General features: G+C 43.8%; 1 protein-coding gene across 9 annotated transcripts in view; it reads right to left on the reverse strand.

The window, feature by feature from the left end:
• The window catches only part of MYOF (myoferlin), a 228,335-nt gene that overhangs the window by 181,860 nt on the left and 20,136 nt on the right, over positions 1-26,339 (reverse strand). The window contains exon 1 of one of the 9 annotated variants that reach the window (XM_056529447.1): positions 24,741-24,758. The exons of 7 other annotated variants lie outside the window; for them this stretch is intronic. The gene's annotated coding sequence lies outside the window, so the exon portion shown is untranslated. Of the gene's footprint in view, positions 1-23,910; positions 23,957-24,740; positions 24,759-26,339 lie in introns of those variants that run through there. One more of the 9 variants, XM_056529445.1, reaches the window with a different exon arrangement.

A 26,339-nucleotide genomic window follows, 5' to 3' on the forward strand; every position in this document is an offset into this window, starting at 1 on the left:
TAAACGTCCAATACATTTTCTATCAATGTCCGGTGGCATGGTGATAGAAACGTCATCGCAGCTGTTCTGAACAGCTGACCGATGACACTATGCAGCTGGGGACCAATCAGAATGGTCCCCTGCTGCTGATCGTTGTCATTAGTCAGTCAGATAGTGACTGACTAATGACAAGGACTTGCGGGGTTCCGGGCTGATCGGGTCACTGGTGAAAATAGGGATGATCGGAGCTGTCAGAGACAACCCCGATCATCCTAAGGGATAGGAGCGAGGTGGCAGCTGCCACCTTGCTCCTATCCCCTGCCATTGGTCCTTAGGACTAGCCGACCAATGGCAGAAGGGTGGCGGGAGATTAAAGTTGAAATACCTGCTCTGCCCGCCCCTGGATGTCGGGGCAGAGTGGGGGGAAGATGGTGACAGGTGCCGGGACCGGCGATGGCGGTGGGTGTCGGGACCGGCGATCGCAGTGGGACCGGCGGAGGCAGCAGTAAAGATCAGCGGTAAGTGATCTTTCACTGCTGCCTTCCAGAAGTTGCCAAACTACAACTCCCAGCAAGCCCAGACAGCCAAAGGCTGTCTGGGCATGCTGGGAGTTGTAGTTTTGCAACATCTGGAGGGCCACAGTTCGGAGACCACTGTGCAGTAGTGTCCAAACTGTAGCCCTTCCAGATGTTGCAAAACTACAACTCCCAGCATGCCCAGACATGCTGGGAGTGGTAGTTCTGTAACATCTGGCCCTTCAGCATGCCTGGTCAGTCTGGGAATGCTTTGAGTTGAAGTTTTGCAACATCTGGAGGGCTACAGTTTGGACACCACTGCAAAGTGTTGTCCAAACTGAGGCCCTCCAGATGTTTGCAAAACTACAACTTCCAACATGTCTTTCGGCTGTCTGGGCATGCTGGGAGTTGTAGTTTTCAACAACTGGAGGCACAAACTCAGTAACAAACTCAGTGTTTTGCAACCAGCGTGCCTCCAGCTGTTGGATAACTGCAACCCCCAGCATGCACGGACAGCCAAAGGGCATGCTAAGAGAGTTAGTAGTATGCCTCCAGCTGTTGCATAACTACAAGTCCCAGCATGCCCTTCAGTTGTCACTGCATGCTAAGAGTTGTAGTTCTTGTAACGGCTGAAGGCACACTGGTTGCGAAGTTTGTTACCTAACTCAGTGTTCCGCAATCAGTGTGCCTCCAGCTGTGGCAAACTACAACTCACAGCATGCACTGATAGACCATACATGCTGGGAGTTGTAGTTTTGCAACAGCTGGAAGTACACTGGTTGCGAAACACTGAGTTAAGTAACAAACTCTGTGTTTTGCAACCAGTGTGCCTCCAGCTGTTGCATAACTACAACCACCAGCATGCACGGACAGCCAAAGGGCATGCTGATAGTGGTAGTTTTGCAACAGCTGGAGGTTTGCCCCCCCCCCCCATGTGAATGTACAGGGTACACTCACACGGGCGGGTTTACAGCGATTTTCTTGCTACAAGTTTGAGATGCAGCAAATTTTCCGCTGCAGCTCAAACTCCCAGTGGGAAACTCGCTGTAGACCCCGGCCGTGTGAATGTACCCTAAAAACACTACACTACACTTACACAAAATAAAGGATAAAACACTTCATATACACATACCCCTACACAGCCCCCCCCCCTCCCCCGATTAAAAATAAAAATAAATTCTCGTATGACACTGTTTCCAAAACGGAGCCTCCAGCTGTTGTAAAACAACTCCCAGTATTGGCGGACAGCCATTGACTTTCCAGGCATGCTGGAAGTTTTGCAACAGCCGGAGGCACCCTGTTTGAGAAACACTGCTGTACGGTATTTTTGGTATCGGAGGCAAGTCTAATTCTTGCATCCGCGTCCGTCCCTATGCAAATCCCTTATTTTGGCCTCAAATGCACATGGCGCTCTCTCACTTTGGAGCCCTGTCATATTTCAAGGCAACAGTTTAGGGCCACATATGGGGTATTTCCATACTCGGGAGAAATTGTATTACAAACTTTTCTCCTTTTACCACTTATGAAAAAGTAATGTTGGGGTCTACTCCAGAATGTTAGTGTAAAAAAATAAATGGTTTTTACACTAACATACTGTGTTGCCCCATACTTTTCATTTTTACAAGAGGTAAAAGGAAAAAAAGACCCCCAAAATTTGTAACACAATTTCTCCTGAGTACGGAAATACCCCATATGTGGGCGTAAAATGCTCTGTGGGCGCGCAACAAAGCTCAGGAGTTAGAGCACCATGTACAGTGGATAGTGAAAGTATTTGGCCACCTTGAACTTTTCAACCTTTTGCCACATTTCAGGCTTCAAACATAAAGATATAAAACTGTAATTTTTTGTGAAGAATCAACAAGTGGAACACAATCATGAATTGGAACAACATTTTTTGGATATTTCAAACTTTTTTAGCAAATAAAAAACTGAAAAATTGGGCGTGCAAAATTATTCAGCCCCTTTACTTTCAGTGCAGCAAACTCTCTCTGGAAGTTCAGTAAGGATCTCTGAATGATCCAATGTTGATCTAAATGACTAATGATGATAAATAGAATCCACCTGTGTGTAACCAAGTCTCCGTATAAATGCACCTGCAATGTCATAGTGTCAGAGGTCCGTTTAAAGCGCAGAGAGCGAAAGCGATAATATTGAAATAGAAGGAGTATCAGACCACTGCAAATCTACGAAGACCTGGCCGTCCCTCTAAACTTTCAGTTCATACAAGGAGAAGACTGATCAGAGATGCAGCGAAGAGGCCCATGATCACTCTGGATGAACTGCAGAGATCTACAGCTGAGGTGGGAGACTCTGTCCATAGGACAACAATCAGTCGTATACTGCACAAATCTGGCCTTTATGGAAGAGTGGCAAGAAGAAAGCCATTCCTTAAAGATATCCATAAAAAGTGTTGTTTAAAGTTTGCCACAAGCCACCTGGGAGACACAACAAACATGTAGAAGAAGGTGCTCTGGTCAGATGAAACCAAAATCAAACTTTTTGGCAACAATGCAAAATGTTATGTTTGGCGTAAAAGCAACACAGCTCATCACCCTGAACACACCATCCCCACTGTCAAACATGGTGGTGGCAGCATCATGGTTTGGGCCTGCTTTTCTTCAGCAGGGAGAGGGAAGATGGTTAAAATTGATGGGAAGATGGATGGAGCCAAATACAGGACCATTCTGGAAGAAAACCTGATGGAGTCTGCAAAAGACCTGGGACTGGGACGAAGATTTGTCTTCCAACAAGACAATGATCCAAAACATAAAGCAAGATCTACAATGGAATGGTTCACAAATAAACATATCCAGATATTAGAATGGCCAAGTCAAAGTCCAGACCTGAATCCAATCAACAATCTGTGGAGAGAATTGAAAACTGCTGTTCACAAACGCTCTCCATCCATCCTCACTGACCTCCAGCCGTTCACAAACGCTCTCCACCCAACCTCACTGAGCTCCAGCTGTTTTGCAAGGAGGAATGGGCAAAAATTTCAGTCTCTCGATGTGCAAAACTGATAGACATACCCCAAGCGACTTACAGCTGTAATCGCAGCAAAAGGTTGCACTACAAAGTATTAACTTAAGAGGCTGAATAATTTGCACACCCAATTTTTCAGTTTTTTATTTGTTAAAAAAGTTTGAAATATTCAATAAATTTCGTTCCACTTCATGATTGTGTCCCACTTGTTGTTGATTCTTCACAAAAAATTACAGTTTTATATCTTTATGTTTGAAGCCTGAAATGTCGCAAAAGGTCGAAAAGTTCAAGGGGGCCGAATACTTTCACTATGCACTGTATATTACACTAGTGGGAAACAGATCTATAGTATCTGTAATATACACTTAACAGGGTTGGGGCTGTGGTAGTAAAAACTCACGGTCAATTCCTTTCCCCCTAATCACCAATTAGGGATGAGCGAATCAAATCTGACGAATCTGAATTCGTTATGAATGTTAGGAAAAATTTTATTTGCAACGAATGCGAGTATCGACGCAATTCTATTGCGCGAATCGCTTCATTAAACTCCATTTAGTGCGGTCCAGGCTCCAGGGCATCTAAAATGGTGGGTCCACATGTGAGGACATGGGGCAAGGAATCCTGGGAAGGTGGGAACAAGTGTAGGCGGGATGACCCTGAATGACATGCAGGATGCAGCCTATCAGCAGCCAGTCACCCCTGTGATGTCACAGCCCTATATATTGCCATATATTGCCCCTGTGATGTCACAGCCATATTGCGGCCAGTCACTTCAGCCTTTCCCTGCATAGAGATAGATAGGGACAGACAGCTCTGTGTGTTGCACAGAAAAGCTTTTTCCAGCAGCGATTCACCTCCTAGTCAAGTCAGAATTCTGTTGCACAAAGAGAGGGACAGAGAGCAGTGTGTGTTTCACAGAAAAGCATTCTTACTGCAGCAATTTATCTCCCAGTCACTGTCTACAGCATTCTATTACAGAGAGCAGTGTGTTGCACAGAAGAACAGCAACAAATCAGTTCAAGCACAAATCCTGCCTAGAAGCACTGATAGGGAAGGGAGTGAGATTGAGCGAGAATTTTGCAATTTGAGCAATTTTGGGTGTGGTACACAGCGACTATGTGCTGCAGCACTGGTGTGTACTGCTGGTGTTGTACACAAATACTTTTTTAAGCGTACTTTAGCACATTTTTCTGCCCTCAAAATTGCATACCACATAAAAACCACTAAGTGGTGTACTATTTTGTTCCTGTTAAAGTCTTAAGGGCCTAGATACTGTGAAAGGCCAGGCAAAAGTACCCAGCGGCCGGTGTTGTACACAAATACTTTTTTAAGCGTACTGTAGCGCATTTGTCTGCCCTCATAAGTGCATAACACATACGTACAACTAATTGGTGTACTATTTTGTTCCTGTTAAAGTCTCAAGGGCCTAGATACTATGAAAGGCCAAGCGCAAAAGTACTTACCCGCTGGTGTTATACACAAATACTTTTTTAAGCGCACTGTAGGGCATTTTTCTGCCCTCATAAGTCCATACCACATACGTAAAACTAAGAGGTGTACTGTTTTGTTCCTGCTAAAGTCTCAGGGGCCTAGAAACAGTGAAAAGCCAAGCAAAAGTACTCACCGGCTGGTGTTGTACACAAACACTTTTTTAACCGTTTAAGGACCCAGGGTTTTTCCAGTTTTGTATTTTAATTTTTTCCTCATCACTTTCTAAAAATCATAACGCTTTCAATTTTGCACATAAAATTCCATATTATGGCTTATTTTTTGCTCCACCAATTCTACTTTGCAGAGACATTAGTCATTTTACCAAAAAATCCATTGTGCAACAAAATTGAAGAAAAAATGCTATTTTGTAATTTTGGGGGCTTCCGTTTCTAGGCAGTGTATTTTTTGGTAAAAATGACACCTTATCTTTATTCTGTAGGTCCATATAGTTAAAATGATACCCTACTTATGTAGGCTTGATTTTGTCGTACATCTGAAAAAAATCATAACTACATGCAGGAAAATTTATACGTTAAAAATTCTCATCTTCTGACCCCTTTAATTTATTTTTCCGTGTACAGGCCGGTATGAGGGCTCATTTTTTGCGCCGTAATCTAAAGTTTTTATTGGTACCATTTTTGTATTGACCGGACTTTTTGATTGCTTTTTAATAATTTTTTCATGATATAAAAAGTGAACAAAAATACGCAATTTTGGACTTTGGAATTTTTTTTGCGCGTACGCCATTGACCATGCGGTTTAATTAACGATATATTTTTATAATTCGGACATTTCCGCACGTGGTGATACCACATATGTTTATTTTTATTTACACTCTTTTTATTTTATGGGAAAAGGAGGGTGATTCAAACTTTTATTAGGGAAGGGGTTAAATTACCTTTATTCACTTTTTTTTTCACTTTTCTTTTTGCAGTGTTATAGCTCCCATAGGGGGTATAACACTGCACACACTGATCTTTTACACTGATCCCTGCAAAGCCATAGCCTTGCATGGCTCAGCGTTATAAGCGGTCGATTGCTCAAGCCTGTAGCTCAGGCTTGGAGCAATCAAACGCTGATCGGACACGACCTCAGCTCGTGTCCTAGCTGATCGGGACATCGCAATTTTATCGCGATAGTCCCGATCAGCCCGACTGAGCTGCCGGAAAGCTTTCACTTTTATTTTAGATGCGGCGATCAACTTTGATTGCCGCATCTAAATGGTTAATAGCAAGCCGCATGCTATTAGCCCAGGGTCCCGGCTATCATTAGCCGCCGGGACCGACGCGGTATGATGCGGTTTTAAATACCGGGACCGGGCGTAGGGCGTACAGGTACGCCCTACGTCCTTAAGAGGTTAAGTGTACTGTAGCGCATTTTTCTGCCCTCATAAGCGCATACCACATACGTACAACTAAGTGGTGTACTATTTTGTTCCTGTTAAAGTCTCAAGGGCCTAGATACGGTGAAAGTCCAGGCAAAAGTACTCATCATATGGTTTTGTACACAAATACTTTTTTAAGTGTACTGTAGAGCATTTTTCTGCCCTCATAAGAGCATAACACATACGTATATCTAAATGGTGTACTATTTTGTTCCTGTTAAAGTCTCAAGGGCCTAGATACTGTGAAATGCCAGGCAAAAGTACTCACTGGCTGGTGTTATACACAAATACTTTTTTAAGCGTTCTGTAGTGCATTTTTCTCCCCTCATAAGTGCATAGCACATATGTACATCTAAGTGGTGTACTATTTTGTTCCTGTTAAAGTCTCAAGAGCCTAGATACTGTGAAGGACCAGGCAAAAGTACTCACAGGCTGGTGTTGTACACAGATACTTTTCTAAGCTTACTGTAGCGCATAAGTATGTCAGGCAGAGAAGTGCCAGGATGTGCACAGAGGAGTGGCAGAGGCCTAAATTCATCAGGCGCACTGTGTATCATACCCTCCTTCTGTCACTCCAGATACTCCTTCTCCTCCTACTTTGAGTCAGTCATTCCGCCAGCAATCCATTGGTGAAGCCAATGTCCAAGAGACAACAGTATGCGCCACTCACCCAACGACGCAGAAGCTGAATGTGCTCCTGTCCAAGTTGCTGGTGCTGCAGTCCCTCCCTTCTCAAGTGGTGGACTCTGCACCTTTCAGAGAACTGATGGCTTGTGCCGAGCCGAGGTGGAGAGTACCAAGCCGTCATTTCTTTGCGAAGAAGGCAGTACCGGCCCTGCACAATATTGTGGAAGAGAAGGTGGGCCAGTTCTTGAGCCTGTCAGCGTTTACCAAAGTGCATGGCAGCGCCGACGTCTGGAGCTGTAACTATGGTCAGGGACAATATATGTCCTTTACGGTCCACTGGGTGAATGTGGTTCCTGCACAGCCACAATAGCAACTTGGACAGGTCATGCCACTTCCTCCTCCATGCTCTCAGGCCGTTGGTCCTGTGACAGTGTGTTACTCCACCTCCTCATCCTCCACCGTGTCCTCAGCCTCCACTGCATGGACAAGCATACCATGTGTGCAGGGCATGGCAGTGTCACGCTGTTCTTCACATGGTTTGCCTTGGCAAATGGAGTCACACAGGGGAGGAACTGCTAAAAGTCATTTATAAAGAAATCGGAGCATGGCTTACTCCACGAAAACTGGAAATTGGAACCATGGTGACTGACAATGGGAAGAAAATCTTGTCTGCGCTGTGACAAGGAAGGCTGAGCCATGCGCCCTGCATGACACACGTGTTCAATCTGGTTGTCCAGCGGTTCCTGAAGTGTTCCCCCCCATTTGCAAGACATCCTAACAATGGGAAGGAAACTTTGCATGCACTTCAGCCACTCGTACACCGCAAAGCACACCCTCCTTGAGTTGCTGCGTCAGAACGGTATCGCCCAACATAGTCTGTTTTGCGACGGTGCCACACATTGGAATTCCACCCTGCATATGTTGGACTGACTATACGAACAGAGAAAAGCCATCACCGATTTCTTGATGATGCAAGCGGATAGGGGAACTCCCCTGTGTAACTTCAATGTAAACCAGTGGCAGCTCATACATGACACCTGCCATTTCCTCAGGCCCTTTGAGGAGAGGAAGCCACATTATTAGTCAGTCGCCAGTCACTGTGGCAATATGCAGTGGAGATGAAAGAAGGGAGTCCCTCCGAGTTACTTGCACAAATGGCACGATGCATGCTCACTTACTTGCGTATTGACTGCTGAATTGTCACCATTTGGCAGCAGGATGACTTCTGGCTCTCCACCTTACTGGACCCTCGCTTCCGGCACAAAATGGGGGTCTTTTTTACACCCACTGAGAGGGAGGACAAACTGACCTACTACAGAGACATCCTACGTAGTCAGTTGGCCGATGCCTATGGGCGCCATCATCCATCCTCTTGCAGGTCTGACTCGGGGGGCGTCTCTGTGCTCACCTTCCACTGCCATGGCTGCTGGGGAGAGGTGGGGTGGCAGGAGCAGTACCAGTTCCATCTGCAGCAGCCTGAGTCTACAGTCGCTGACGAGTACCTTTCTTCACCCGCATAGTGAAGCAACTCATCAGCAGCAGGTAGACCTGGTGCAGGACCTGAACCAGCAGGTTGTGGCATACCTTGACATGACCATGCCAACACACCTTGAAGATCCGCTGGACTTCTGGGCAGCCAAAACTTGATTTGTGGCCGCAACTAGCAGAGTTTGCCCTGGAAAAGCTGTCCTGCCCGGCCAGTAGTGTGCCATCAGAGCAGGTATTTAGTGCGGCTGGGGCCATAGTCACCCCAAAGAGAATTCGTCTGTCCACGAAAAATGTGGAGAGACTGACCTTTTGTGAAGATGAATCAGGCATGGATCAGCCAGGATTTCCACCCACCAATACCTGATGCATCAGAGTAAATTGACCATGGTGCCATACCAACACTTCACAAATATGGACAGTGCAAAACAGATTTAAGGCGCTGCTCCCCAGTTACAAACATTCCTCCGCATCAGACCTTTTTAAACCCACCTTCGTCACTGGGTACTGGTATTGCCACCCACCGCACCAATCTGTCACCGGGTCACTTTCAGGACTCCTGATGCTGCTGCTGCCACCTCCAGGCTGTCTCATTCTGCCACCATATATTCTCCTCATGCTGATGCCACCTCCAGGCTGTCTCATTCAGCCACTATATGTTCTCCTCATGCTGCCGCCAACTCCAGGCTGTGTCATTCTGCCACTATATGGTCTCCTCATGCTGCGGCCAACTCCAGGCTGTGTCATTCAGCCACTATATGTTCTCCTCATGCTGCCGCCACCTCCACGCTGTGTCACTCAGCCACTATATGTTCTCTCATGCTTCTGCCACCACCAGGCTGTGTCACTCAGCCACTATGTGGTCACCTGATGCTGCCGTCAACTCCAGGCTGTGTCATTCAGCCACTATATGTTCTCCTCATGCTACCGTTACCTCCGTCCCTGTCATTCAGCCACTATATGTTCTGCTCCTGCTGCCGACACCTCTACGCTGTCATTCAGCCACTATATAGTCTTCTCATGCTGCCACCAACTCCAGGCTGTGTCGTGTCATTCAGCCACTATATGGTCTCCTCTTGCTGCCGCCAACTCCGGGCTGTGTCATTCAGCCACTATGTGGTCTCCTTTTGCTGCTGCCTACTCCAGGCTGTGTCATTCAGCCACTATGTGTTCTCCTCATGCTGCCGCCACCTCCACGCTGTGTCATTCAGCAACTATATGTTCTCCTACTGCTGCCGCCACCTCCACGCTGTGTCATTCAGCCACTATATGGTCTCCTCATGCTGCCCCAAACTCTAGGCTGTGTCATTCAGCCACTATATGGTCTCCTCTTGCTGCCACCAACTCCAGGCTGTGCCATTTAGCCACTATATGTTCTCCTCATGCTGCCACCACCTCCACGCTGTGTCATTCAGCCACTATATGTCCTCCTCATCCTGCCGCCACCTCCACGCTGTGTCATTTAGCCAGTATATGGTCTCCTTTTGCTGCCCCAAACTCCAGGCTGTGTCATTAAGCCACTATATGGTCTCCTCATGCTGCCGCCAGCTCCAGGCTGTGCCATTAAGCCACTATATGGTCTCCTCCTGCTGCCGCCACCTCCACGCTCTCATTCAGCCACTATATGGTCTCCTCATGCTGCTGTCAACTCCAGGCTGTGTCATTCAGCAACTATATGGTCTCCTCTTGCTGCCAGCAACTCCAGGCTGTGCCATTCAGCCACTATATGTTCTCCTCATGCTGCCACCACCTCCACGCTGTGTCATTCAGCCACTATATGTCCTCCTCATCCGTCCGCCACCTCCACGCTGTGTCATTTAGCCAGTATATGGTCTCCTTTTGCTGCCCCAAACTCCAGGCTGTGTCATTCAGCCACTATATGGTCTCCTCATGCTGCCGCCAGCTCCAGGCTGTGCCATTCAGCCACTATATGGTCTCCTCCTGCTGCCGCCACCTCCATGCTGTCATTCAGCCACTATACGGTCTCCTCATGCTGCTGCCAACTCCAGGCTGTGTCATTCAGCCACTATATGGTCTCCTCTTGCTGCCGCCAACTCTAGGCTGTGCCATTCAGCCAGTATATGGTCTACTCATGCTTCCGCTACCTCCAGGCTGTGTCATTCAGCCACTATATGTCCTCTTCATGCTGCCACCACCTCCACACTGTTTCATTCAGCCACTATATTGTCTCCTTTTGCTGCCCCAAACTCCAGGCTGTGTCAATCAGCCATCATATGGTCTCCTCATGCTGCCGCCAGCTCCAGGCTGTGCCATTCAACCACTATATGGTCTCCTCATGCTGCCGCCAACTACAGGCTGTGCCATTCAGCCACCATATGTTCTCCTCATGCTGCCGCCACCTCAGGGCTGTGTCATTCAACCACTATATGTCCTCCTCATCCTGCCGCCACCTCCATGCTGTGTCATTCAGCCACTATATGGTCTCCTCTTGCTGCCGCCACCTCCACGCTGTGTCATTCAGCCACTATATGGTCTCCTCTTAAAGCCGCCAACTCTAGGCTGTGCCATTCAGCCAGTATATGGTCTTCTCATGCTTCTGCCACCTCTAGGCTGTGTCATTCAGCCACTATGTGCTCTCCTGCCGCTGCCATCTCCAGGCTGTGTCATTCAGCCACTATGTGGTCTCCTCATGCTGCCGCCAACTCCAAGCTGTGTCATTCAGCCACTATATGTTCTCCTCATGCTGCAGCCACCTCCACGCTGTGTCATTCTGCCACTAAATGTCCTCCTCATGCTGCCGTCACCTCCACGATGTGTCATTCAGCCACTATATCTTCTCCTTTTGCTGCCTCAAACTCCAGGCTGTGTCATTCAGCCACTATATGGACACCTCATGCTGCCGCCAACTACAGGCTGTATCATTCAGCCACTATATGGTCTCCTCATGCTGCTTGTACATTACTTAAACATGTTTAAGGTAGCACTAGCTACCATAAAACTTCAATTTAAAATTCATCTTTTAATCTTAGGGATTGTGAGGCACTATGGTCTCCTCATGCTGCTGGGACATTACCTAAACATTTTTATGGTAGCACTAGCTACCATAAATCTTCAATTTAAATTTAAAAATTCATCTTTTAATCTTAGGAATTGTGAGGCCCTATGGTCTCCTCAAGCTGCCGCCAATTCACGGCTGTGTCATTCAGCTACTATATGGTCTCCTCATACTGCTGGGACAATACCTAAACATTTTTATGGTAGCACTAGTTACCGTGTATCATAACTGCAACAAACCCCCCCCCTACCCCCACCACACCCCCGGAACATGGGGTAAAAAAAGAGTAATAATAATATGATTTTTTTAAATTATTATTCGCTATAATGTTTATTTTGTTAAATGTGTTTCAAGTTAACAAATTATACCTAATAACTGTTCCTTTTAAATATTCCCTATAGCTATTCTTTTTTGTCTATCCCCTAAACCCCCTATTCTTTTGTGTCTATCCCCTAAACCCCTACCAATATGCTCGTACACATCCTGTCTTCCCCTTTAAATCATAAATTCTTCCCAAGAGGGAAGAGAATGAGAGACAAGAGAGGGTAAACATAACAAATAAAAAATCAATATGTGTAGGAGGAACATGGTGGCAGGAAACTAAGCTAGGCTCCGCCCCCTTCCCTCCACCTCGTGTACCATGCCACGCTGTGGGACACGGTGATGGTTGGGCCGCTGGAATGAGGCATCCCCTCCCGACCCTGACTCTACAATCTAGCCCCTTAAAAAAATACCGGAATGCACCTTTGCCAGGTGCTAGGAGAGTGGGGAAGATGCTGGATGCGCTTTGGGGCGAGGTGAGCCAGGGACATGGAGAGAGGAGTTGGCGGCGACGCGCTGCTGCAGCGAGGAGACGTGCAGTCCGCATGGTGCAGGAGGCTGCAGAGGTGAGCTGGATCTGGAATACGGAGTATGGTTGCCGGAGGAGCATTGGCGTGTGCAGAGTCCCGGGGTCAGCGTGGAGGCAGAACAGCCAGAGTCTGCTGAGGGAGAACTGGCCGCTATAAAGGGAGCTTCCCTATAGCAGAATTCACTCCCGCTGTGGTGAGAGCATGGTGGGAAGAGAAGCTGGCCGAATCCTGGAGAAAAATCTGCAAGATGGGCAAGATCGCTCCGTTCTTCTAAAAGGGGTAGATCATTTTACGATACCATTCACAGAAGAATAGACGACGCGGCACTCGATTAGCTGCTTATCCTTTGCTGCTTTATTGGCCACTTGCCGGGCAAACACACGAGGATACACTCCACCAACAAAGCGTGTGTTTGCCCGGCAAATGTCCAATAAAGCAGCAAAGAATAAGTAGCTAATCGAGTGCTGTGTCGTCTATTATTCTGTGAATGGTATCTTACATGATGCGCTTTTGACACGGGCACCGACCGAGCTGTAAAACACAAGAATATTGCAGCTGTATAGTGGGAACCGGTGCACTTAAAGCATACGTGGTGTGGTGCAGACATCATTTTCTTGGACTGTGCTATTAGATTATTTTACTCCTTGTATCATCCCTGGAAAATTAATGACTAATAATAATTTTGAAAGTGAAGAATCTTTTATGAACCAACCTGCTAACTTATTAACATTAGGTGGGGGGGGGGGGAATAAATGTTTAAAGAGTAAGACCGGTGGCATATAATAGTACAACTAACAATTTATTGTGTAAATATTTAGCTAATTTTTGCCACTGACTACATACGTTTCATTTGGAGTGATTTATGCAGGGTCACGGCAAGGACATAATAATTTAACATTGTCTGCGCGGATATTTGTAACATCTTCATTCAAGTTAAGATTAGGTGAGAATTTGTTGGTAATGTCATGAATAGGTTGTATCTGGAGTGGATTTCAAAGGACTGCTGTAGAGTTACGATAATTTAACATTGTAATATCCGGGACTGAGGCAAGGACATAACTTAACAGCGTTTTGTAAGAATAATGTAACATTGGTGTGTGTTATTAACCAATCTGTGGTCAGTACGGTATGACACGAGGATAGGAAGAGGTGGTTAATTTATTGTTGTTGGTTACAGAATCAAAATGCCCCCAAAAAGGAAGTCCACAAGCCCGGTAAAAGATAACAAGAATACGAGGAGAATGGATAAATATATGGCATCGCCAACATTGACATGGGACAATAAGCAGAGAAAGCAAAATGTATGGGAAAATTTAATGGAGGAGGAAGAGGAGGGTTCAACAGTAACAATGAAAGTGATATTGGAGGCAATAGGGAAAAGCAATACCTCTATTGAGGGATTAGCTGACCAGATAGGAAGTATAGGGTCAGATGTGACATTAATAAGTGATGATATGAGAAAACTCAGGGAAAGATGTAAAGAAATGGAGGAAAGAGTGTAAGATTTACAGGATTAAAGGCAGATATTGAAAAAAAAAAGTTAGAAACAACTCAAAATGAGAATAATTCTTTAACCCAGAAAATAATAGAAATGGAAGATAGATCTAGAAGAGGAAACCTAAGATTGTTGGTCTTCCCAGAGGGGGCGGAAGAGAAGGTTTCACTCCGGTCGGCTCATTGAAGTGAATGGCATACGGGAGCGCATACGGTCACATACGGGAGCGCGAGATTTTAGCTCCCCCCTGCCGTATGCGCTCCCGTATGGGACAAAACGTAGTGTGAACCCAGCCTTACTCATTTGAGACACACAAAAAACGTATGTGTTTTAACCCCTTCCCGCGTTATGACATATAAACGTCATGATGTGCTGGTAGTTCACACATCATAACTTTATAAAAGTCATGCAGTTAACCCGGTGATGCGCGGCATCGCATGGGTTAACTGGCAGTGGGGGACAACTTCTGCAATCCCCCCCCCCCCAGGACCATCTGTGGATGGTCCTGGTCAGCGATCACTGTGATTGGCCCCTGTGGACCAATAACAGTGATCGCTGACTGGGGGGGGTAAAGTTCATATCCCCTGCTCTGCCTGCCCCTAGAAGTCAGGCAGAGCGGGGGAAGAGGATCCTGGGAGCTGCGGGTGACCGCGGCACATACCTGCTGGGATGGAGCAGCATTACAGACCGGGGACCGGCGGCAGAAGCACGTGGAGGCGGCGGTAGGCAAGTGAAGAAGCAGCTGTGGATGCGGCAGGCGAGTGGAAGCAGCAGTGAAAATCGCCGTAAGGTGATATTTACTGCTGCTTCTAGGAATTTCAAAACTACAACTCCCAGCATGCCCTGTCTGGGCATGCTGGGAGTTGTAGTTTTGCAACATCTGGAGGGCTGCAGTTTGGAGACCACTGTGCAGTTGTCTCCAATCTGTGCTCTTCCAGATGTTGCAAAACTACAACTCCCAGCATGCCCAGACAGTCCAGGCATGCTGGGAGTTGTAGTTCTATAACATCTGGCCCTTCAGATGTTGCCGAACTACAACTCCCAGCATGCCTGGGCAGTCTGGGCATGCTTGGAGTTGAAGTTGTGCAACAGCTGGAGGCACACGGGTTGGGAAACACTGAGTTGGAAACAATGTTTCTCAACCAGTGTGATTCCAGTTGGTGCAAAACTACAACTCCCAGCATGCCCAGACAGCCGAAGGGCATGCTGGGAGGTGTAGTTTTGCAAAAACTGGAGAACAATAGGGAGACCGCTAAGTAGTGGTGTCCAAACTGTAGCCCTCCAGATGTTGCAAAACTTCAACTTCAAGCATGCCCAGACATCCAAGGCATACTGGGAGTTGTAGTTTGGCAACATCTGAAGGGCCAGATGTTAAAGAACTACAACTCCCAGCATGTCTGGACTGTCTGGGCATGCTGGGAGTTGTAGTTTTGCAACATCTGGAAGAGCACAGATTGAAGACCACTGCACAGTGGTCCCCAAACTGTGGCCCTCCAGATGTTGCAAAACTACAACTCCCATATTGCATCACAGCCAAAGGACATGCTGGGAGTTGTAGTTTTGCAACAGCTCGAGGTTTGCCCCGCCCATGCCAATGTGAATGTACAGGGTACATTCACACGGGCTGGTTTACAAGTTTCATGCTGCAAGTTTGAGATGCAGCAAGTTTTCCGTTGCAGCTCAAACTCCCAGTGGGAAACTCACTGTGAACTCGACCGTGTGAATGTACCCTAAAAACACTATACTACACAAAACAAAAGTAAAACACTACATATACACATACCCCTACACAGTTCCCCCCCCCCCCCCAATAAAAATGAAAAACATCGGCACTGTTTCCAAAACGGAGCCTCCAGCTGTTGCATAACAACAACTCTCAGTATTTCCGGACAGCCATCGACTGTCCAGGCATGCTGGGAGTTTTGCAACAGCTGGAGGCACCCTGTTTGGGAATCACTGGCGTAGAATACCCCTATGTCCATCCCTATGCAAATCCCTAATTTAGGCCTCAAATGCGCATGGCGCTCTCTCACTTCTGAGCCCTGTCGTATTTCAAGGCAACAGTTTAGGGCCACATATGGGGTATTTCCGTACCCGGGAAAATTTCCTAACAAATTTTGGGAGGCTTTTTCTCCTTTTATCCCTTATGAAAAGGTAAAGTTGGGGTCTACTCCAGCCTGTTATTGTAAATTTTTTTTATATTTTTACAGTAACTTCCTGGTATTGCCCCATACTTTTTATTTTCACAAAAGGTAAAAGGGGAAAAAAGACCCCCAAAATTTGTGAGTATGGAAATACCCCATATGTGAATGTAAAATGCTCTGCAGATGCACAACAAGGCTCAGGAGTGATAGAGCGCCATGTACATTTGCACAGGGGTGGCTGATCGTTACAGCGGTTCTGACATAAACGCAAAAAAAAAAGTGACCCCATTTTGGAAACTACACCCCTTAAGGAATGTAACAAGGGGTATAATGAGCCTTAACACCCCACAGGTGTTTGAAGAATTTTCGTTGACATTTTTTTATTTTTTCACAAAAATGCTGGTGATATCCCAAATTTTTCACAAGGGGTAATACTGAAAAAAGCCTCCCAAAATTTGTAACACCATTTCTTCTGAGTATACAAATACCCCATATGTGTATGTAAAGTGGTCTGCGGGCGAACTACAGGGCTCAGAAGAGAAGGAGTGCCATTAGGCTTTTGGAGAAAAAATTTGGCTGGAATTGAAGGCCATGTGCGTTTACAAAGCCCCTATGGTGCCAGAACTGTGGAACCCCCCACATGTGACCCCATTTTAGAACTACACTCTTCACAGAATGTAATAAGGGGTACAGTGAGCATTTAAGCCCCACAGGTGTCTGACAGATTTTTGTAACAGTGGTCCATGAAAATGAAAAATGTAATTTTTCATTTGCACAGCCTACTGTTCCATAAGTCTGTCAAACACCAGTGGGTGTAAATGCTCACTGCACCCCTTATTAAATTCTGTGAGGCGTGTAGTTTCCAAAATGGGGTCACATGTGGGGGGTTCCACTGTTCTGGCACCATGGGAGGCTATGTAAATGCACATGGCCCCTGTTTCCATTCCAAACAAATTCTCTCTCCAAAATCTCCTTTTCATCTGAGCATTGTAGTTCGCCCGCAGATCACTTGACGTCCACATATGGGGAATTTCCATACTCAGAAGAAATGGGGTTACACTAGATTCCAAAATAGTATGCTATGTGTTTTTTTTTTTTGTTTTTTTTTTTTGCTGTTATGGAACCATAGGAGCTTCCTAAATGCGACATGCCCCCCTAAAACCATTTCAGCAAAATTCACTCTCCAAAATGCCATTGTCGCTCCTTCGCTTCTGAGCCCTCTAGTACACCCACAGAGAACTTTGAGAATGTGAGGTATTTCCTTACTCGAGAGAAATTGGGTTACTCATTTTGGAGGGCATTTTCTCCTTTTACCCCTTGCAAACATTCAAAAACTGGGTCTCCAAGAACATGTTAGTGTAAAAAATTGAGATTTTGAATTTGCTGCTATTCCTGTGAAACACCTACAGGGTTAAAGGGGTACTTAGGTGCTTAGACATCTTATCCCCTATCCAAAGGATAGGGGATAAGATGCCTGACCGCGGGGGTCTCGCTGCTGGGGACCCCCGTGATCTTGCACGCGGCACCCCGTTTGTAATCATTCCCCGGAGCGTGTTCGCTCCGGGTCTGATTACGGGCGACCATAGGGTGGGCGGAGTGTGAGGTCACGCCTGCGCCCCCGTGTGACGTCACGCTCCGCCCCTCAATGCATGCCTACGGGAGGGGGTGTGACAGCTATCACGCTATCACGCCCCCTCCCATAGGCTTGCATCATAGCAGGTCGGGCCCAGTCTTTAACAACAGCCGGGACCTGTAGCTAATTGATCGCGGTGCTGCGCGCTATTAACCCTTTAGACGCGGCGTTCAAAGTTGAACGCCGCGTCTAAAGTGAAAGTGAAAGCATGCCGGTTAACTCAGGGAGCTGTTCGGGATAGCCGCCGCGGCATCCCGAACAGCTTACAAGACAGCTGGAGGGTCACTACCTGCCTCCTTGCTGTCCGATGGCTGAATGACTGCTCAGTGCCTGAAATCCAGGCATGAGCAGTCAAGCGGCAGAATCATCAATCACTGGTTTCCTATGAGAAACCAGTGGTCAATGTAAAAGATCAGTCTGTGCAGTGTTATAGGTCCCTATGGGAGCTATAACACTGCAAAAAAAAAAAAAGTGAATAAAGATCATTTAACCCCTCCCCTAATAAAAGTTTGAATCACCCCCCTTTTCCCATAAAAAAAAACACAGTGTAAATAAAAATAAACATATATGGTATCGCCGTGTGCGGAAATGTCAGAATTATAAAAATATATCGTTAATTAAACCGCAAGGTCAATGGCGTACGCGCAAAAAAATTCCAAAGTCCACAATAGTGCATTTTTGGTCACTTTTTATATAATGAAAAAATGAATAAAAAGCGATCAATAAGTCCTATCAATGCAAAAATGGTACCGTTAAAAACTTCAGATCACTGCGCAAAAATGAGCCCTCATACCGCCCCATACACGGAAAAATAAAAAAGTTATAGGGGTCAGAAATTACAATTTTAAACGTATTAATTTTCCTGCATGAAGTTATGATTTTTTCCAGAAGTACGACAAAATCAAACCTATATAAGTAGGGTATCATTTTAACCATATGGACCTACAGGATAAATATCAGGTGTCATTTTTACCGAAAAATGTACTACGTAGAGATGGAAGCCCCCAAAAGTTACAAAACAGCAGGGGTTTTTTTCAATTTTGTCGCACAATGATTTTTTTTACCGTTTCACCGTAGATTTTTGGGCACAATGACTGACGTCATTACAAAGTAGAATTGGTGGCGCAAAAAATAAGCCATCATATGGATTTTTAGGTGCAAAATTTAAAGAGTTTTGATTTTTTAAAGTATGTATACCTACAATACGCTACAAAAGAGCGTAAACCTTGTGCCCCAATAATGAAGTACAAACAGTATAAAAATATATATGTAAATTTTATTAGGTACCAAAACATAAATTAAAAAAATATATAATATAAAATAGGAACAGGAAAATTCGTGCACAATCAATATAAATCAATAGATATAAGTTAATATAAAAAATTAATCTCAATTTACAGCATGTAATAATTGATAAAAATAAAAGCAGGATAAAAAAGTATATAAAGGGAGAATTGGGTCCGGTAGATAGATTATAATGTATATATATGTATTAAATCTATATGTACATACAGGAGATAGGATAAGTGTACAGAAGTAACTAAGAATAAAGTGCAAGTGCTAAAAAACTGTAAACAATTCTTACATAGTGAAAAATATATCACACAGTAAATAACTAAGCAAAGTGCAACGTGCTAGGAAAGCAGTGGTGTTTAAGCAACATAACATGTAATGTGTAAAATACAAAAACAAAAGTGCACAATGGAGGCGACAGTTAGATGAAATAGAAGGCAGAAGACATATAGATACCGGACTGGACCCTACACCTGCTATGAGTCTCCGACGCGTTTCGCCCGCAACCGGGCTTTCTCGAGGAGTGACACTCGAGAAAGCCCGGTTGCTTAGTTATTGCTTAGTTATTCACTGTGTGATATATTTTTCACTATGTAAGAAGTGTTTACAGTTTTTTAGCACTTGCACTTTATTCTTAGTTACTTCTGTACACTTATCCTATCTCCTGTATGTACATATAGATTTAATACATATATATACATTATAATCTATCTACCGGACCCAATTCTCCCTTTATATACTTTTTTATCCTGCTTTTATTTTTATCAATTATTACATGCTGTAAATTGAGATAAATTTTTTATATTAACTTATATCTATTGATTTATATTGATTGTGCACAAATTTTCCTGTTCCTATTTTATATTATATATTTTTTTAATTTATGTTTTGGTACCTAATAAAATTTACATATATATATTTTTATACTGTTTGTACTTCATTATTGGGGCACAAGGTTTACGTTCTTTTGTAGCGTATTGTAGGTATACATATTTGGTCTTCTGTCTTTTTAGACCCCTTTTCTACTTATTTTGAGGAGCCATTTTTTGGACTTTTTTTAGGTTGTTATGATTTTTTAAAGGCAAGAAGCAAAAAACGAAAATGCAAACACGGAAAAAAAAAACAGGTCCTTAAGGGGTTAACTTTCTGGCACCAGTTGATTAAAAAAAAAAAAGTTTTCCACGGGAGTACCCCATTAAGGCCAAAATGACTTCGGTACTTAAGGGGTTAAAAAGTCAAAAAAAGAGTGCACCTTAATGGAATTAAATTTTCGCTTATATTTCCAGCAAGGTTACGGGTTGAACATACATACATTTTTATATACACTGCTCCAAAAAAATAAAGGGAAAACTTAAAGCATTCTGTCAGATCACCCAAAAAATAAAACTGGAATAAAGTACTGGAAGGATTAAGATTTTTTTAATAGAAGTAATTTACAAATCTGTTTAACTTTCTGCCACCAGTTGATTAAACCCCTTAAGGACCACAGGTTTTTCCATTTTTGCACTTTCGTTTTTTCCTCCTCACTTTTAAAAATCATAGCCTTTTCAATTTTGCACCAAAAAATCCATATGATGGCTTATATTTTGCGCCACCAATTTTACTTTGGATTGACATCAGTCATTTTACCCAAAAATAATCTAATCTTTATTCTGTAGGTCCAGACGATTAAAATGATACCCTTATTATATTTTTGAGGTTTGATTTTGCCGTACTTCTGGAAAAAATCATAACTACATGCGGGAAAATGTATACGTTTAAAATTGTCCCCTTCTGACCCATATCATTTTTAATTTTTCTGCATATGGGGTGGTACGAGGGCTCATTTTTTGCGCTATGATCTGAAGTTTTTATTGGTACAATTTTTGTATTGATCGGACTTTTTGATCGCTTTTTATAAATTTTTTCATGATATAAAAAGTGACCAAAAATACCCTATTTTGGACTTTGGAATTTTTTTGCGCGTACGCCATTGACTGTGCGGTTTAATTAATGATATTTTTTTATAGTTCGGACATTTACGCACACGGCGATACCACATATGTTTATATTTATTTTTATTTACATGGTTTTTTTTTTAAATGGGAAAAGGGGGGTGATTTGGACTTTTATTAGGGAAAGGGTTAAATCACATAGGGGGCTATAACATTGCATACACTGGATGCAAGCACTGTTCGCTGCAAAGCCATAGCTTTGCATTGATCAGTGTTATCGGCGGTCGATTGCTCAAGTCTGAATCTCAGGCTTGGAGCAAACAATCGCCGATCGGATGCGCTGGAGGAAGGTGAGTGACACTCTGCTCGCGTCCTAGCTGACTGGGACACTGCATTTTCACTGTTGTGGTCCCAATCAGCCCCACTGGGCAGCCGGGAAGATTTTACTTTTGTTTTAGAAGCGGCATTCAACTTTGAACGCAGTGTCTAAAGGGTTAATAGCACGCGGCACCGCGATCGCTGCTGTGCGTTATTAACCCTGGATCCCGGTTTCAGTTACATACCGGAACCGACCCGATATGACACGCGCTCACCGCGTGACTGCGCGTTATATTGCAGGAGCCACCAGGGACGTAAATATACGTCGGTGGACGTTAAGGGGTTAAAAAAAATTTGCACCGGAGTACCCCTTTAAAGATACTTTGCACTCTGCTCCATAGCAATACATGCACATATATACACATCCGCAGGGAGTGTGGCTCCTTATAATTTTTTTACTGTGGTACTGTTAATAATAGTCTGCTACAAACAGTGCCTCAACGAAAAAAAATTGACAACATGTTATTGGCGGTTATCATGACACTCTGCTGTACACAGACATGTAATAGGCTGCATTGCCTGAAGGTAAATCTATCACCTAGATAGTAATTTCCGGCAGGGTGTGTTCCTCCATATTTAATTCTTTCTAGACTTAAAAGGATATTCCAGGAAAAAACTTTTTTTTATATATCAACTGGCTCAAGAAAGTTAAACAGATTTGTAAATTACTTCTATAAAAGAATCTTCATCCTTCCAATAATTACCAGCTGCTGAAGTTGAGTTGTTCTTTTCTGTCTGGCAACAGTGCTCTCTGCTGAAATCTCTGCTTGTCTCGGGAACTGCACAGAGTAGAAGAGATTTGCTATGGGGATTTCTTTTACTCTGGACAGCTCCCCTTAGACAGAAAAGAACAACTCAACTTCAGCAGCTCATAAGTATTGAAAGGATTAAGATTTTTCAATAGAAGTAATTTACAAATCTGTTTAACTTTCTGGAGCTTGTTGATATATATATAAAATGTTTTTCCCTGGATAACTCCTTTAAGAATAGATGAAGTGACTTGAATACTTAATACTAGAAACATACAGTCATGGCCATAAATGTTGGCATCCTTGAAATTTTTCAAGAAAATGAAGTATTTCCCACAGAAAAGGATTGCAGTAACACATGTTTTGCTATACACATGTTTATTCCCTTTGTATGCATTTGAACTAAACCAAAAAAGCTAGGGAAAAAAAGCTAATTGGACATAATGTCCCACCAAACTCCAAAAATGGGCTGGACAGAATTATTGGCACCCTTTCAAAATTGTGGAAAAATAAGATTGTTTCAAGTATGTGATGCTCCATTAAATTCACCTGGGGCAAGTAACAGGTGTGGGCAATATAAAAATAACGCCTGAAAGCAGATAAAAAGGAGAGAAGTTCACTTAGTCTTTGCATTATGTGTCTGTGTGTGCCACACTAAGCATGGACAACAGAAAGAGGAGAAGAGAACTGTCTGAGGACTTGAGAACCAAAATTGTGGAAAAAATATCAACAATCTTAAGGTTACAAGTCCATCTCCAGAGATCTAGATTTGTCTTTGTCCACAGTGTGCAACATTATCAAGAAGTTTGTAACCCATGGCACTGTAGCTAATCTCCAGTGGGCATGGATGGAAGAGAAAAATGTATAAAAGGTGTCAACGCAGGATAGTCCGGATGGTGGATAAGCAGCCCCAAACAAGTTCAAAAGATATTCAAGCTGTCCTGCAGGCTCAGGGAGCATCAGTGTCAGCGCGAACTATCCATCGATATGTAAATGAAATGAAACACTATGGCAGGAGACCCAGGAGGACCCCACTGCTGACACAGAGACATAAAAAAGCAAGACTACATTTTGCCAAAATGAACTTCAGTAAGCCAAAATCCTTCTGGGAAAACGTCTTGTGGACCGATGAGACCAAGATAGAGCTTTTTGGTAAAGCACGTCAATCTACTGTTTAGCGAAAAAGGAATGAGGTCTACAAAGAAAAGAACACAGTACCTACAGTGAAATATGGTGGAGGTTCAATGATGTTTTTGGGTTGTTTTGCTGCCTCAGGCACTGGGTGCCTTGAATGTGTGCAAGGCATCATGAAATCTGAGGATTACCAATGGATTTTGGGTCGCACTGTACAGCCCAGTGTCAGAAAGCTGGGTTTGCATCCAAGATCATGGGTCTGCCAGCAGGACAATGACCCCAAACATACGTCAAAAGGCACCCAGAAATGGATGGCAACAAAGCCCTGGATGGGTTCTGAAGTGGCCAGCAATGAGTCCAGATCTAAATCCCATTGAACACCTGTGGAGAGATCTTAAAATTGCTGTTGGGAAAAGGCGCCCTTCCAATAAGAGACCTGGAGCAGTCTGCAAAGGAAGAGCGGTCCAACATTCCGGCTGAGAGGTGTAAGAAGCTTATTGATGGTTATAGGAAGTGATCGATTTCAGTTATTTTTTCCAAAGGGTGTGCAACCAAATATTAAGTTAAGGGTACCAATAATTTTGTCCAGCCCATTTTTGGAGTTTGGTGTGACATTATGTCCAATTTGCTTTTTATCCTCCTTTTTTGGTTTAGTTCCAATACACACAAAGGGAATAAACATGTGTATAGCAAAACATGTGTTATTGCAATCCTTTTCTGTAAGAAATACTTAATTTTCTAGAAAAATGTCAGGGGTGCCAACACTAACGGCCATGAATGTAGTAACCAAGTGCAGCCTTTCATACTTATAGAAACCTACCACAATAGTGTAGATCATCTGTTTTAGCCAAGGTCATGTCCACCTTTGGGCTTAAATAAGTGGGAAACCACAGACTACCCATCCTCCTTGTACGTGTCTTAATGATCTTTCAGTAGACAAATTAAGGTAGAAATCTTCCTTTGTTTTAGACACCAAATAGATGAGGAAAAAACACCTGTACAATACAATTTATATTGATCACAATGTAATATGACCCTGACATACCTCTTTAACTGTGCATCTCATAGCTACACTAAGAAACACAATGGATGCTGCTCAGGGCTGACTGGGATCAAAAATAGTATTTCAGACTAAGCAGCCCACTTTGGTCATGTATGTGGGCACGTGAGGGTGGAGCAGAAAAGGGGGAGGGGCCAAATGTTAATCATAGTTAGGTATAATAGGGTATACAACAAAATATATGTGTGTGTGTGTGTGTGTGTTAAAGGGGTTATCCACCATAAGGTGATTTTATTATGTACCTGCCAGAATGTAATGGACATGCTTAAGAAGAATCCGTGCATGTCTTGGAGCTAAATCGCTATGTTATGAGATTATCATAAAGCTATCTGTTTTTGTGAACTGGGTATTTTCTGTTGGAGTTGGTTCCCTAAAAACTACAAATCCCATAATTCCTTGTTTGTAGCATAGTACTGTTACTGACTAAATCCTGTATACTGAGACCAACATTACCATTAATACCAGTATAAAAGTAAAAATATTATCACCATCATATTATCATCATATTGTTACTGACCAAATCCTATACACTGATACCAACATTACCAACAAAATACAGGATCTGTATACAGTTACATCCAGGGACTCACAGGTAACGCCTTCTCTGATCAGAGTTGTACTCTTTCCATTTCTTCTCTGTCTAGGTCAGACCGCCATGACGGCTTCTTCCCACCAAAACCCATCTCTTCAGCATCTGCAGAACAAAAATGTTAGACTCCACATTTTTCAAGTGCCCTCCCCATCTCAACATAATCTCCTCATCTATGGGACATCGAACATTAATAATACCCTCTTTGTGTCTTGCACAGTAAAAGTGGGCAGGATAGTAGGTCCCATATTAAGTAGGCAGGTAAGTCACATAGTCAAATAGGTAGGTAAGTCACACAGTATTTAAATCTCTTATTAGATAGCCTTCCCTCTAACAGGTAAATACATCCTTAGGTAGGTAGATTGATCCTCGCCAAGTAGGTAAATACGTCAGTAGGAAGGTAGCCAGCAAGCAAGATAGCCAGGGAGATAAATACATCCTTAGGTAAGTAGATTAAACAACCCCCCCCCCCAGTAGGCCAGTAGGTAAATATGTTGGTAGATAGGTAGGTAGCCATGTAGGTAGCTAGTTTGATAGGTAGAAGGTAGTCAGCTAGGTAGCTATTGAGGTAGGTTGGTAGTTAGACATCTAGGTATTTAGCTAGGTAGCCAGGGAAGTAAATCCATCCTTAGGTAGGTAGATCAATATCCCCCCAGTAGATAAATATATCAGTAGGTAGGTAGCCATGTAAGTTGCTATTTAGGTAGGTAGCCAGGTAGGTTGGTAGTAAGGTAGGTAGCCAGTTAAGTAAGTAGCCAGGTAGGATTCAGTGACGCAGCTGAAGGCATTAAAGTGACAATGCTGGGCTGGTCCCCCCAGCACACTAAAGCCATACACAGGCATGTCTACCTAAACACGCTCCTCTCGTTGCCGCCAGAGCAAAGCAGCCAGGAAAGAAGAGAGCGCCACAACACCAGGCCACTAACAAGAGAGCCTGGGAGGGAGCCAAGTCAGTGATCACTCTGTATAATACTTCCAGGGATGCGCTTACTACTACTACTGTTTTGGAGTCACTAGCCCTCATTTACTAACATGATTCTGACTCTTTTCGTCGGTTCTTGCGCCTAAATTCTGTCGCACAGAACGTGCGACAGAATGTGTGACAGAAGAAACCCGACAGAATCTGATTCACTTAGAGTGAAAAAAAAACTACAAAATGGGCGTTGTTTTCGAGAAAAGGGGTGTGTTCCCTACATTTCAGTCAAAATCACTCATCTTTTCCTAAAACCCCTCTGAAATTCATGTGAATTATCTGGGAAGAAAACCCAACACTTTGAAGCATGTATAAAGTTTCAGCAAGCGGAGTAAATTCTCTGGCTGTTTGCTCCTTTGCCTGTCTCGTCTTTTTCAAGCAATTCTTACTTGTAATTTTTGTTCATTTTTTTGCACAATTTAATTTTAAAGCAAGGTTTTAGCTTTATTGACACATTTTTCAATGTCTTTTCAACACTTTTTTTCCCCTATCGTTTCAGTAAAGATGGTGATTCCCCAAAAAAAGAAAAAAATATGAATACAGTACTTTATATATACATATTTCCATGAATACATTAACCCATTAAACATTTGAAGTTTACCGGGTCTGAATGCCATTGGAGGCTGA

The sequence above is a fragment of the Hyla sarda genome, chromosome 7, assembly GCF_029499605.1.
Source record: "Hyla sarda isolate aHylSar1 chromosome 7, aHylSar1.hap1, whole genome shotgun sequence".
Classification (NCBI taxonomy): domain Eukaryota; kingdom Metazoa; phylum Chordata; class Amphibia; order Anura; family Hylidae; genus Hyla; species Hyla sarda.